Source organism: Nuphar pumila, chromosome 6 (genome assembly GCF_984573655.1).
Source record: "Nuphar pumila chromosome 6, dmNupPumi1.hap1.1, whole genome shotgun sequence".
In the NCBI taxonomy this organism is placed as follows: Eukaryota; Viridiplantae; Streptophyta; class Magnoliopsida; order Nymphaeales; family Nymphaeaceae; genus Nuphar; species Nuphar pumila.
In genome coordinates, this window is record NC_143254.1 from 88729824 (window position 1) to 88743950 (window position 14127).

Here is a 14127-nt window from a genome sequence, read left to right on the forward strand (position 1 = left end):
GGTGATTTGTTAATGCAATAAAACCAGTATTCATGAAAAACATGCAAATGTAACAAAGAATGTAAGAAAATTTTTGTATGATACCTTATTGAGAGAGTCCATAATTGATGGATCAGATTAGCCTTTGCTGGAAGTTCAATGGGGATAAAGAGGAGAGAGAGAGAGATGATGGGTTTTCTCCCTTGAAAAAGAAAGGCTCTCTCTTTGAGAAGAGAGGGCTGATGGGTTTTGTTATTTCAGAAGAAGAGAGGGTTGATGGGTTTGGGTTTTATCTTTCTCTCTCGAAGAGAGAGAGAGAGAGAGAGCGGGATGGGTGACGTTTTGAAAATTTTTGAATCTCTATGAAGAATAGACGGATCGCTTAACGGCGCTACCTGACGGCGTTAACAACTGCTTCGAGTCGGATCATAACAGTGATTCGGAACGGGTTAGAGTATGAAGGATCGTATCCTATAAGAGTCAACTAGAGTCTAGCCCCAGATGCACCGGGAGCCCTTGAGTGATCCTACTGATTCAAACTTGTAGGTTATCTATGAATTGAGGTATTGGACTTATCGTTGTCCCAGCGGGACCTAGTTGGTTCAGTCTTAAGAGTGGGGGAGTCACAACGGGTAGGGTTTACCCCGACCCGACCCATACCCAACTATATAGGGTCCGTGTATGGTGATAAATAAGAATAAGAAGACTCGATTAAAATCTGGGTTCGGATCCAAAGGTCCAATTAATATATGGATCTGGGTAAAGTTTGTGAAATTTTATACCAGACCCGGGCCCAACCAAAGTTTCGATTAAGACCCACAATTTATCAATGTAAAAATGACAACAAATAGTATTTTACCAGGTATGGCTGGGTCTGCTTAAAGTAGTTTTTATTGGGTCCGGGTATGATTTTTTTTTTATGATGGGTCTGATTAAACCCAGGTTTGGGCTCGATACCATACCCAAAAATCGGAGCCCAGTCTAGTTCTACCTAGGTCTGAACCAAACCCCACCTGTTGACACTTGTTGCACAGGTTTTTTAAGGTCTATTCTGACCCTGTGAGGACAGAGGTCCGATCAAGTCTGCCCAATGCTGTCAGTATTGGTGTTCATCGGCGCAGATAACTGATATGTTTCACCCTTGAAACAGCTCTTTTTTAATAAATGTAAAAAAATACTTAAAAATTATTTTTAAATATTATTTTAATAGCTTTAACATGTGTCATGTTCTGATTGACATGTAATATTTTTTAATTATTTTTTGGCCGATTCAAATGATTCACTCGAGTATAAGTATCGGCTGATTCACCTAAATCATTGGCCAAACGATATAGGGCTGATACCTGACAACATTGGCCTGGCTTGGGTTGCACATTGACGATGAATTTTGTTTTGATCATCAAGAAAAATCTCAATCTGATAAGGAAATAGAGGATATCTTAGAAATAGATGAATTTGTTAAAACCCTTTTTTATCTTTGAGTTAGAGGCTCATGAAAAATCCACGAACGTGTTTGACCCTATCTATGATCCTGAGATCGAAACTTTTGAAGAATCAGAAGAGGAATCCCCATGTGAAGTGGTTGACCCTGCATTGGGTATCTTCACAAAAGAACCCCTAGAGGAGTCTTTTCGTGAAATCATTGGAGATCCAATATTTGATGAAGTTAATGAGTAGGATGAAGAGGAACTCTCACCATAAGTTGAGGATGTTCCTACGAGAGAGATTGTTAGTGAACCTATCTTCGATGAGAATCATGAAGATTTTTTATCCTTTTGCGAGGAGAATCGTATCTATGATAACTTGATCTTCGAAGAATCTAATGAGAAAATCAAAGAAGAAATTTCAAATGAATGCGAAGATTTCGACAATAATCACATGCATGTCTTTATTGAACCCATCTTCGATGAAAATATGAAAATTAGAAAACCCAATCTTAATACTGAAAATTCGCTCAAGATGTGTGTCATCGAGCAATTAAGAATTCAAAATTCTCAAGTTGAATCATTAGAAAGTCATCATAGCCCTAAATGCGAATTGAGTATATTAGGCGTTTTGAGTGCGAACATCCAAAAAAAAAATGGGTTCATCAAGATTTGATTCAGGTTAAAAATGAGCTGCATACTGCCTTTGCATCTAGAGAAAACTCATGTTGTATATTTGTATTGATGATTTATGCAATGCATTTCATTTTTAACATTGAAAACGAAAGTGCACCCTAGAGTGAATTTTGTATGATATTTTGTTTTTTTTGTGAAATGCTAGATAGAAAATTTGTGCTTTTTGATGATCCAAATTTTGTTGCAATCATTAGAACTATGATGCAAAGTAAAATTATTAAGTATCATGTCCTTAAAAGTTGTGTACCTCAATCAAATTTCTCTGAATTACGTTTAGCAAGGAATATTAATTTGTATGTTTTTTATCGAACTATAAATAGTTGCGAGAATCAATGTGAATATCTGAGTGAAAACTCAAATATGTTTGCCTTGCATGATAAAAATGTTAATGTGTTAATGACTGATAGCACTTTACGATATTTGCAGAACATGCATAATTATTCTCTTATATATCTGATGTTGTCTGCATTGCATAATTCAATTCTTATTCTTGGGAACAGATTCTATGTTGATGTTATTTTGAATCTTTGTAGGAATTTTGGAGCTTCGCATGTGAAGGACAAGGCTCTGAGAAAGAAGCCTTTCGACCCTGGAGGGGATGATGCAGAGCATCTGGATCATCCATTTAGTGAAGATGAGTTGGATCCAAATCCAACTCACCAGACTCGATCCGAGATGCAATACCTCACAGATCCAATGACATGCAGGACTATTCGAGTCCAACTTGATCTGCGAGAAATAAAATCTATTTTGATTATCATATTTTAATTTCTGAGAATTTTACTTTTACCTTCTCAGAAATTGCATTTTTCATTTTTGATTTCATTTTGTCAAAGTAGGAATCATATTAAATAAATTTTTTATTTTTTTTATTTTTATTTTTTTAGGTACCGAATTCTACGAATTTGGATAGTTTTAGTGTCTTGTAGAATCTTTTTGTGGCACTAGAAGGTGTACGGGCACTACAAGAAAAACTCCAATTAACGACAGATATTTACGATGGATTTTTTTCGTTGCCCATTTGCGACAGATTAGCGATAGAAAAATATATGTCGCTAATATTCAAATTATTTATGGAATTAGCGACGAAAAATATGTCGGCGTGAGTTAGCGACGGCCAAATTTTGTCTCAAACTCTGTCGCAAATGCGCGATGACTCAGCAACAAAAATTTTCTGTCATTACTTCGTCGCACAGTTAGCGACGGCCAAATTCTGTCTCAAACTCTATCGTCGTCGCTAATCTGTCGTTAAATTTCCCGTAAATCCCTAATGTGAGCCCCTTTTCCCTTTCTTTTTATGTTGTCACCCACCCGCCGCCCGTTGAGCTCCTGTTGTCCACCTGCTCGCCACCGTCACCCGCCCATCGACCTCCCGTCTGATAACCGCAGGTGACCCCCCACCCCTCTATCTTCTTCTTCTTCTTCTTCTTTTCTTTTCTTTTTCCTTCCATCGACCCCTGCCGCATCTTTCGCCCCCCTCTCTCTCTCTGTGGTTGCCGGAGGGCCCACCCCTCTCTCTCTTTCGGGTTGCTGGAGGGCCGACAACCCCTGTCGTGCCCTCCCCTCTCTCTCTCTCTCTGTGGTTGTCGGGAGGCCGGCAGGAGGCCAGTGGCCCCCTGCCGCATCTCTCGCCCCCCTCTCTCTCTGTGGTTGTCGGAGGGTCCGCCCCCCTCTCTCTCTTTCGGGTTGTCGGAGGGCCAGCAACCCCTGTCGTGCCCTCCCCTCTCTCTGTGTGTGGTTGTCGGGAGGTCAACAGGAGGTCGGTGGCCCCTACCGTATCTCTCGCCCCCCTCTCTCTCTCTGTGGTTGCCGGAGGGCCCACCCCTCTCTCTCTCTATGGTTGCTGGAGGGCCCCATCTCAGAAGGGATTGAGCCCTTCAGCTAAGCGAACCAGGCTGGGCTCGGTTTAAATCGAGCTCAGCTCGGTAGGGTGACTCAAGGGACAGGCACGACCCACGGCAAGTGGGTCTGCCATAAATCAGAGAGGAAGAAAAATGAGGGGGACGAGAGGTGAGGGGATCCTATGAGAAGGGACAATGGCATTCGGTCACTATGTTCACACAAAGTGAAGGAAGGAGGGGAAGAGTCAGACGACGCTTCCTCTTGGATAAAAAAAAAACAGAAGGCAGAAGGGGGTGGGTTGCAGATTCAGCTGACGCACCAGGTCGGCAGGGAAAAAAGAGCAGAGTGGGGGGGGGGGGGGTTGCTCGGCACCCTCCCTCCTAGCAAATCCAGGCTGGTGGCCCCCTGCCCCCTCTCTCTCTGTGGTTGTCGGGAGGCTGGCGGGAGGCCGACAATAGAATGGCGGACAGGGGTCGTACCCGTGTCACTTTCTGTTCTTTAGTATGGCTACAACCTTCTAAGTCTTCCCACTTTTGCACTTTTACGTAGCAACCGCCTTTTGACTCTACGGCCTGAGCCCCGTATCATTTACACTCGTAGACACTCGAGCATGTCGCAACCTCATAAGGTATGGGAAAACTGCATGAAGACTTTGAAAACTACAAATCGGGTAAATACCCGTGGTAAGTAAGTGATGCAAGTGCATCACATGTTATTTAATTTATTGGATGCAACACTTTTTTGTTCACACACTCACTTAATTGTGGATATCTAGGACTGCTTTGATGGAGTTCGAAGATCATGTTGAGCATGATTTTAATGTACGAGAATAGAAGTGTTCTTATTTTTGGAGTTCAGATTCTATGCTAGTCATGGTAGTAGTTAGCGGGATATTGGAGTGTGTTTGATGCAGGTAGGTACATGTTTGACATTGTTTTGATATGAATGATTTGAATGTATTGCAATGTTTGATGTGATTGTCTCCGTATAAACAACAATAAGTTACTTAATTGGTCATGATCACAATCATTGTTTATGTTTGTAGGTCCACCATGGTGATATTAAGGATCAAGGAATATGTGATTTACAAAATGGTCCGACCAAAGTTATGCAATGTTATAACAGGTACATTGTAAATGGTTATCGATTCCATACAAAAGACTATAATGTAAACAAATCAACGATAAATAGTAGTGTGTGTGTCAAGGGTAGTAGCTACGGTCAAAATAAACATGATTACTACAATGTTATAGAAAAAATAATGGAGTTGACTTACTTAGGCATAAATAATAGGGTAACTTTATTCAAGTGTCATTGGTTTGATCCCACAGCAACAAGAGTCGACAAAGCCTCAGGCATTGTGGAAGTGAATCATAAATCAAGGTTTGGAACATATGAACCATTCATATTAACCTCGCAAGCTCAACAAGTTTACTATACTTTATATCCGAGTACAAAGAAGTCAGATAGAAATGAATGGTGGGCAGTTTGCAAGGTGAAGTCCAAATTATACCCCGAGTATGATCAGTTACAAGAAAACAATTTAACTGAAGAGAGTGATTACTATCAATCAGATGATATGTATGACTTCTCTTATGGTCACGATGTCGTGCATGGTATGCATGTCATATCTCCATTGGTCGATGGAACATTCATGGAAGAATGTGATCCAAATGATATACCAAGTGAATGGGTGAACAATGAAAAAGAAGAAGAGGAAGAGGAAGAGAAAGAGAAAGAAGAAGAATATGAAAATCAAACAAGTGATGAGGAAGAATTCTCGAGCTAGTGAAATAAATCTTGTAATACAAACCTCTATTTGATGTGAATGATTTGATTTATTTGAATGTATTGAAATGTATTGCAATGTTTTAATGTATTACATGATATTTTTTATTCTTTGATTATGTATCTTCGATATGTATAGAGTTATGATTTGAATGTATTGTAACGTGTTTGAATGATTTGAATGTATTGCAATATTTCATGTGAATGATTTGAATTATTTGAATATATTGAAATGTATTGCAATGATTTGAAGGTATTGCAATGTTTGAATGTATTGCATGACATTTTTTATTCTTTGATTATGTATCTTCGATATGTATAGAGTTGTGATTTGAATATATTGTAACGTATTTGAATGATTTGAATGTATTACAATATTTGATGTGAATTATTTGAATTATTTGAATGTATTGCAATGATTTGAATGACTTAAAGGCATTACAATATTTGAATGTTTTGCATGACATTTTTTATTTGTTAGAATGTATCTTCGATACGTATAGAGTTATGATTTGAATGTATTGTAACATGTTTGAATGATTTGAATATATTGTAATATTTGATGTGAATGATTTGAATGATTTGAATTTTTTGAAATGTATTGCAATGATTTGAAGGTATTAAAATGTTTGAATGTATTGCATGACATTTTTTATTTGTTAGAATATGGTTCATGGAAGTTACAGTGGTTGATCACCTAGTGGTAGCCAGTCTCAACCTTCATCTTCACGGGCTGCTTTGATAGGTATATCATTTGACTAATTATATACTTGATTAGTTTAATGCATGTTCTGTGAATTTCTAACTTATTTTTCTACAGATGATGTTTCGCCGACACATGACCCACCTATACTAGCTGTTCATACAAGTCACGAGACAACGCTGGATGCAGGGTCTTCTCAGTCTGACACAAGAAGACTCATTCAAATAGTGTATATCGATAATCGACTGTAAGTATTTTATTTTCACTTATCCTATACTTATCTTATAAATATTGTATATTGATAGTTAATGTGTATCAATTCATGTGTAGTGCGAGGTTCGAGTCAGAAGAAGTAATACGAGAGATTAGGAATTCACTAGTTCAACATCTACCAGGACCGATCGCTCAATGGAAAGAGTACCTGAAAGAGGTGTTGGACAGATTTTGGTCCTCATTTATGATATATAATCGTTTCTCATAGTTAATGTGATTCATATTTAATTTTTTGTTATAGTCATGTCTACTAACTTTCTAAAAATATTTGTAGGCTTCGAATCGCTTCGTGACTACGATAGAGGAGCAGGATGTGAGGAAGGTGTGCCAGAAGGTGGCTGTCAATCGATTTGCAGACATGATGCACAATATGAAGATTGAAGCAAGAAAAACATCTGGTGGGATAGATGATCCACTGCAGTGAAAGGGCCATGGACTTCCTACTATCAGGTCAAATGTTTAGGATGCAATGTGCAACAAGTGGGCGGGGCATGAATTTCGAAACCGTTCAGCGAAGGCTGCACAAAACTGAACAAAAATGCTCGATGCCCATCTACACACAGGTGAATCTAGGACTTTTGGGAGCCACTTGAAGAAAATGGTAACTCATTAATCTATATATTATCAATTTTATACGTATTGTTGCAAACCTGTTAAATAATTTTTTTATCATTTAACTTCGTCGAAAGTAGAAAAAAGAGGCATTGTGCCATACAAGGATGTGTTTATTGAAACACATAAATGTAAGACCACGGAAAAGTTTGTATAAGAGAAGGCGAGAACGACAACGATATGTATTTATTGTATTAATAAACATTATAATATACAAGTTATCATAAACATTATAATTCTTAATTATTAATTCATACTGTAATCATTACTTTGTAGGAGTCATATGAGCAACAAATGGTAGAGCGATATGGCGATGACTCCACTCATCATCCACCTTTTGATCCTGCAGCATGGGTGACTGCAACAGGTGAACCCAAAAAGGGTCGTGTGTTTGGGTTTGGGAGTAATATGAACACCTCACCAGTCGTTGCTTCCTCTAGTCACGGCTCATAGAGTTCTCCCATCAGCATCAACTCCAAGCATCCGACCGACCCACCTAATTCTTGGGATGGTGTACACCAGCTCGTTAAGGATACAATGCGTGACTATTTACATGAAGCAATTTTCGACGTTGTCCATAATGATTTGTGCAGTTTTTTTCGGGATAGGGGAACTTCGTCTGCAGGTGCCTCTCGAGTATGAAAGTTTCATGTGATGTATTATATGTCGTTAGATTTCATGTTATTTTGACTGCCTTAACTTAGGTGCATTGCATACAATTTATTTCATTATATTTTGTTTATCAATACTAACCTTTCTTTTCTCTTATAGGTTTTTGGAGATAATCAGCGTAGAGGAGCTGAAGGGGCAAATCAAGACAATGAAGAAGATGATGCACAGAATCTTGGCGATGATTAGATTCATGTGTTGAATTTGTTGTACCTTATTATTATTTCAAAAATATAAATGTTCACTTGTAAATAATTTGAACTTAGCAAAAATTATAGTGGATCGATAAATTATTTTAGTTGCTTTTTATATGTATTTTTTATGTGTACTTTATTTTTTATACACAGGAAATATAAATTGTACAGAAAATATAAATTGTATCACGAGAATTTTTTCTCGATATTTATGTTTTAAACATTTTTTTTTTAATTTTTTTTCTTGTTTGCAACGGATTAGCGACGGATATTGTCCATCGCCATTTACTACCGGCGTCCAATTTAGCGACATATTAGGGATGAATATTAATCCATCCCAAATGTGAATCAGCCAATGTTTTTGTGATGGATTTTAATTCGTTGCTAAGTCTGTCGCTACAATAGCGAAAAAATTAGCGACGAATTTTAATCCATCGCAAAACCAAAATCTTCGTATATTAACGATGGACTTGCGACGAATCATGACATTCGCTAATTCATCACAAATTAGCGACAGAATTTACGACAGATAGTTTTCATCGCTAATTAATGACTATAATTTTGCGATGAAAGCTATTCGTCTAGTGGGGGATAAAAGGTAGTTTTCTTTTTTTATTACATTTTGTTCTAAGCAATATTTGGTGCAGGATCTGATTTATAGCTAGTTTAAATCTTGTTCAAGATCCAAACCCGCTAGATCCAAAGTAGCGCCACCTTTGGTACACATTTCTAGCCTTCTTCTGAACCCAGCCCTTGACTTTGAAAGTCAAAAAGGTTGTTGAAAAGAGTTTAATGTGCACATTAAAAAATGATCATTTCATTGGCCTTGGAAAGAGGTTGCCTTGGGAAGGCCTAGCCCTCTTTTTGAAGTTTTATTTTGGGTGTTTAAGAGTCCAAGAGGGGAGGTCGACCAACAGTTTTGGCTATTGTTTTGAAAAAAAATTTGGAAAGAATGAGTGTGAGGAGGTTGCTATCTCTTTGAAGAAGAAAAAAAATTCTGCAGAAATTTGGGAAGAAAGTGTAAGCCGATTTTTGTTCATGTGCACTTGGTTGTGGTTGTACTCGATCTAAGGCGTGTGGCCTAGCTGCTGTTGTGATTCCTTCCTGGCGTTTGAGACGTCATTGCTCCTGCTCAATCAGTTCGTAAATCATCCATTGTTGTTGCTGAAAATGAGATTTTGCCGATAAAAACCTTTGTCACTATGTTATTATGTTTTCTCTTTGAATTTTAACCATAGATGGCAAACCCAGCGAGTCTAGCAAGATCGAATCCCAGATGAGTTGCTGATTCGGGATCACCTATTGGGATGAACTTTATGTATTTTTTGACATACATCTCATGATTTTAATACATTGTAAAGGTACTTCCTATAAAAAATTAAATATTGTTAAATCATAAATGTTAATAATTATGTAGAGTTGTATAGTAGCTTAATCATTGACATCATTTACTAAATTTAGTGATCATGCAGCCTCATCAATTTTGATTATTTACATGCCATATTTGTGTAATAACACTGAAAATTATAGTCTTAACTTGTCTGAATCACTGAGTCAACCTGCTGACTCGCAAGTCAAGGGTCAAGCGCTCCGAGTCCAAGTAACAAGTTTGCCAACTATGCCTTTAACATCCTAATGGGAAATTCTGTAATCCTTGATTCGTTACATTTGGTTTTTTATTCATATAACTGGTTCACCTTCCTGTGTGTGTGTGCGCGCACGCGCGCGCGTGTGTATACAAGCTATATCAATTGGAAAATGGAGAAGTTAGGTACATGAAAGTATTGCTAAGCCCCTTGTCATGTTTATGGTTTAGGATTGACAGGGTTGAATAATTTGTGCATTTTATGCCAATAAACTGTATTCCCCCTGACCAAGTTTTAATGCTTCAGCTTCTTGAATCTGTCTTTGCATCATTTTTTGAAATTTGGATGCCTGTTATACCATTTCATTGGAAGAGATGATGCATTTTATTTTATTAGTTTATGTCATATGTCCTAAATTAATTAATGTTGCTTCATTTATAATATAAATCCAACTTGTTAGTCAGCAAAACATCTGTGGTTGGAGAATAGGTCATTTAATAATAATAATAATTATTATTATTATTATTATTACATTATTATTTTGTTGTGAAAAAACAACAACTTATTTTGTCAATTCTTTTGCTTGTTAGAAGGGTAGATACTTAGAGAAAGGATCCTATCGCATGATGATGCATTTGAGCTCTAACAAAAAAAGTTGCTAGGGGTTAGTTCTTGTTTTGGATGAAAATGTGGATTAACCATAACCATTAAGTTGGAATGGTAGGATATCCCATCTTATGTTGTAGGATGAGATCCCACTTGCTTTGAATTTGGTGAGCCCATCTCCGGGTCTGAACCTCATCTACGTGATTTGTTTTCTTGTGAGCTTGACATGGTTAGTGTTGGGTTAAGTGATATTAATCACTCATATTTTTTCTATTGGGGTTAGTGAGTTTTCTTCCTCATGTTGAGGGGTATTTTAGTTATTTGAACCTTATTATCAAAAAGAGAGAAAATGTGGGTCGTCATTATGTTTAAGGGTAACTTTCTTTTTTTCTTTTAAAGGCTAGCTGGGGTTAGGCGAACCCCTACTAGAACAACAGCCGCTCCATGTAGCAGAGGGATTCGATCTTGGGCCTTCAGCTTGACACAGGACCCCGCTTACTACTAGGGGTGGCAATCGGGTCGGGTTGGCGGGTCAGCATACCTCAACCCAAACTCGACCCGTTTAATAAACGGGTCAGCTGTGGCAAACACGAACCCGATCGATTTAGTAAACGGATAACCCGACACGACCCGTCAACCCGTTTAATAAACGAGTTGGGTCGGGTAAACGGGTTGGTGGGTTAGCGGGCGGGTTGGCGGGTTGGGTTGGCGGGCGGGTCAGGGTCGGGTTGGCAGGTTGGTGGGTCAGGTTCGGGTAAACGGGTTGGCCTGCCCGCCTAACCCGTTTATTAAACGGGTTAGCTGGGTTGGCATACCCCTAACACGAACCTCACCCGTTTAATAAACGGGTTAGGCAGGTCGACCCGTTTATTAAACGGGTTAGTTTAAGCCAAACCCGAACCCGCCTAAGAGGCAGGTTGGCGGGTCGTGTCAGGTTTTACCACCTCTACGTTACCACATGGGATACCACCTCGGTGGTATGTTTAAGGGCAACTTTTTCTCATTATAGAAGTTGGAAAAAGAACATAAGACCTACTCGAGCCAACCCAACGCCCCAAAAAAGGATAAATGGTTGTTAATGTTAGGATAAGCGGAGGTCAATCTTGAGCTTTAATACTAAAATCCAAGTTTCCCTATCTATAGTTGTTATACAAACCGCCAATAAATCCGAAGCAAAATACACTCATACCTACGGTCCACGGGTGAAGGATGAGCAAAAAATCCACTAGCAAGATGTGAAAAAACATAGAAGAGAGATACATAGCTCCTCAATATACCCCAAACTCTCGTACGCAACTCCAAAAGGAAATAGCAACATACACAACCAAAGGCACAAATCTCTTGTACAAAAGAAAAAAATATAAAACTAATCAGGTTAACACATTGAAAATTCCTCTCAACCCACGACCTCTGTCATCACTGCAAATCTCATTGAAAATTCCCATTGTGCAATCTCCTATATATTTTCAGACTGGGTCATGGGTTAAAAAGGGTCCAAAATTCAAGACACCCACACAACAATAATTGATAAAAACGCATATTGATATTTTTAAAGTATGGTTTTCTTGACCATTTAAAATGGTTGTTAAAATGTCCCAAGGTTTTTGCTATTCATAACCATGTTTGCATATCTAGGAGAAAAATTGGACTATTACATTATCATTACAAAATTGTGATAAATTCTAATTATCGTGATGAATGTGATTGAAGCCATGTTTGGATATTTAAAGACAGAGATTGGGAGACCATAATCTGTGCTTACCCATTTTCCTTTCACAGTATTCCTGCACCCCATACAGAGATGGACCCTTTCACTCTGGCTATAACTAATATAAAAGTCATTCAAAAGATTAAAAGGATGATGTAAGGACAAAATCAAGAATGCACAACAAATACAACAAAATAAAATGTACGTAGTTATTCTAAAAATTGAAAATCATTCAAACAAAACAGGGTATAATCATAGTATCGCGAGAAATTACCTGAAAGTTAAAAACGATAATTTCTCATGAGTTTTTTGTTAAAAACATAAATATCGCATATTAAACATGATATTTATGTTTTTATCGGCTATTTATCATAAAAAATGTGTGCTTTTATTTTTAAATATTTTTATTTATATTTTTTTATAAAAATATTTTTTATTTTTAATTTATTTTTAAAATGTGAGATTTAAAAAAAACAATTATTCATGAGTTTTTTGTTGCCGGTATTTTGCCATTTTTAACTTTGGTCACTATGGATATAACAAGATCGAAAAATAAAATAAAATTTGTCTCAAGTGATTGGCGTTAGAGGTGTCAGCGGGCTTGGTTAACTAGACCTGAATCAAACCCTATAGGGTCTGGGTATGGTGATAAATAAGAAGACCCGATTAAGACCCAGGTCCAGATCCGAAGGTCCGATTAATACATGGACCCAGGTATAGTTTGTGAAATTTTATACCAGACCAGGACCCGACCTGAGATTCATGTAGTTCTTATCAGATTCGGGTATGCCTTCTTATAGTGAACCTGATTAGACCCGAGTCTGAACCTGATATCATACCCAAAAATCTGATCAAAGTCTGCTTTCACCTAGGTCCGAATCAAACCTGACCCGTTGACACCCCTAGTTGGTGTAGTTGGGTGGGACCTTGGCCGCTAGACAAGTGGTCAAGGTCCCATTCCCGTGGGCATCTCCTTTTTGTGCAAGCCAACACCCAACATAGGCCCGGGACGAAGGTCCTAGCATTGGAGTTTTAGGCTGTTGGCACAATGGCCGTAGGTATGGCAAGCCGACTCTATCTTGGTGCCAGGTGCAGTTACTTCAGGTTATAAAAATTTTCAAAAAATCAAAGAGGTTATTGGCATTATTATTACCCCTGCAAGTCTAGTCTAGTCTAACGGACATTGCCTTTTCAAATTAGGTGTGTCAAGAGGTTAGATCTGCTTTAGTCACAGGTGGATCCGAACCCAAATCTGAATTTGAGGTGCAAGTATTAGGACTAGACCCACCACCTGGGTCATAGGATTACATGAACCAGACTTAGACCATACCTGATAAAATAATACTTTTTATCTTTTTTACATTAAAAACATATATATCTTAATCAGAACTTAGATAGGACACAGGTTTGGTATGAAAATTAGCAAACCATAATGGCTCCAAATACTAATTAGACCTTTTGGGTCTAGCCCGGGTTCTAATAGAACCTCCTTTCTTATCACCAAACCTTAACCCTATAGAGTTTGGTACGTGTTGGGTCCAAGTCAAACCCCGCCTGTTGACACTCCTAATTTTAAGTCTTCATGTTAGACAAAGCAATAATTTACTTTACAATTGCCTACTTACATGATTAATGGTAGGGGTTGTTCAAGTTTTGTGGGGAACTGAGTTGAGCTCAAACTCCTGGCGAGTCCAGGTTAAATGGGCCACTTTTTGTTGTATATCTCGGAGAAACCACACCGGGCATGAAGACCTAATTGCGCTGGCATAGCGTGTCATCAAGGGCCACTACAACAAAGCAGTGGATTATCAACGACCTCATTTCATCGCTAATCCGTCGCTAACCGGCTTAGCGATGGATTAGCGACGAAGTAGCGACAGATATCTTATGTCGCAAAATTTTTGACACTAACTGGCGATGGCATAAATCCGTCGCCTGTTCCGTCGCTAATTGCGACAGAATAACGAACGACAAATTCCATCGCAAATCCGTCGGTACTAAACGGTGACCTTGGCTTGGCGATGGATTTACAGCCGTTGCTAAATTA